We start from the raw sequence: 1443 nt of genomic DNA on the forward strand, positions 1-1443 counted from the left end.
ACCGATAAAAAAAAAAAAAAAAAAAAAAGAAAAGAAAAGAAAAAGAAAAAAATTCTCTCTTTCTCTCTCTTTAAATAAAATTAATTAATTAATTAATTAATTCTAGCCATGAGGGAAATCGTGCACATCCAGGCCAGTCAGTGTGGCAACCGGATCAGTGCCAACTTCTGGAAGGTGATCAGTGATGAACACGGCATCGACCCCACCGGTACCTATCATGGGGACAGTGACATGCAGCTGGACCTCATCTCCGTGTATTACAATGAAGCCACAGGTGGCAAATATGTTCCTCGTGCTATCCTGGTGGATCTAGAACCTGGGACTATGGACTCTGTTCGCTCAGGTCCTTTTGGCCAGATCTTCAGACCAGACAACTTTGTTTTTGGTCAGTCTGGGGCAGGTAACAACTGGGCCAAGGGTCACTATACAGAAGGGACTGAGCTGGTTGACTCAGTCCTGGATGTGGTGCGGAAGGAGACAGAGAGCTGTGACTGCCTGCAGGGCTTCCAGTTGACCCACTCACTGGGAGGGGGCACAGGTTCCGGAATGGGCACCCTGCTCATTAGCAAGATCCAGGAAGAGTATGCTGACCGCATCATGAACACCTTCAGTGGGGTACCCTCACCCAAAGTGTCTGATACTGTGGTGGAGCCCTACAATGCTACCCTCTCCGTCCATCAGTTGGTAGAGAACACTGATGAGACCTACTGCATTGACAACGAGGCCCTTTATGACATCTGCTTCTGTACCCTCAAGCTGACCACACCAACCTACGGAGACCTGAACTACTTCATCTCAGCCACCATGAGCGGAGTCACTACCTGCCTCCGCTTCCCTGGCCTGCTCAATGCTGACCTCCGCAAATTGGCAGTCAACATGGTGCCCTTCCCACATCTCCACTTCTTCATGCCTGGCTTTGCCCCTCTTACCAGCCGTGGAAGCCAGCAATATCAGGCCCTCACTGTGCCTGAACTCACCCAGCAGGTCTCTGATGCGAAGAACATGATGGCTGCCTGTGACCCCCGCCATCGTCGTACCTCACCGTGGCTGCAGTCTTCCGTGGATGGATGTCCATGAAGGAGGTAGATGGGCAGATACTGAATGTGCAGAACAAGAATAGCAGCTACTTCGTGGAATGGATCCCCAACAATGTCAAGACAGCTGTCTGTGACATCCCAACTCATGGCCTCAAGATGGCAGTTACCTTCATTGGCAACAGCACAGACATCCAGGAGCTCTTCAAGCGCATCTCAGAGCAGTTCACTGCCATGTTCCGCCGAAAGGCCTTCCTCCACTGGTACACAGGTGCGGGTATGGACGAGATGGAGTTCACCGAGGCTGAGAGCAACATGAACAACCTTGTCTCTGAGTACCAGCAGTACCAGGATGCCACCGCAGAAGAGAAAGAGGATTTTGGTGAAGAGGCTGAAGAGGAGGCCTAAG

At 50.9% G+C, this 1443-nt stretch overlaps 1 pseudogene across 1 annotated transcript; it reads left to right on the plus strand.

The window, feature by feature from the left end:
* Nucleotides 1–103: 103 nt before the first annotated feature.
* Nucleotides 104–1443, plus strand: LOC107140118 (annotated as a pseudogene). Its single transcript, XR_001503244.2, has one exon. The product of XR_001503244.2 is annotated as a tubulin beta chain-like (transcript).

The sequence above is a fragment of the Marmota marmota genome, unplaced genomic scaffold, assembly GCF_001458135.2.
Source record: "Marmota marmota marmota unplaced genomic scaffold, marMar, whole genome shotgun sequence".
NCBI lineage: Eukaryota > Metazoa > Chordata > Mammalia > Rodentia > Sciuridae > Marmota > Marmota marmota.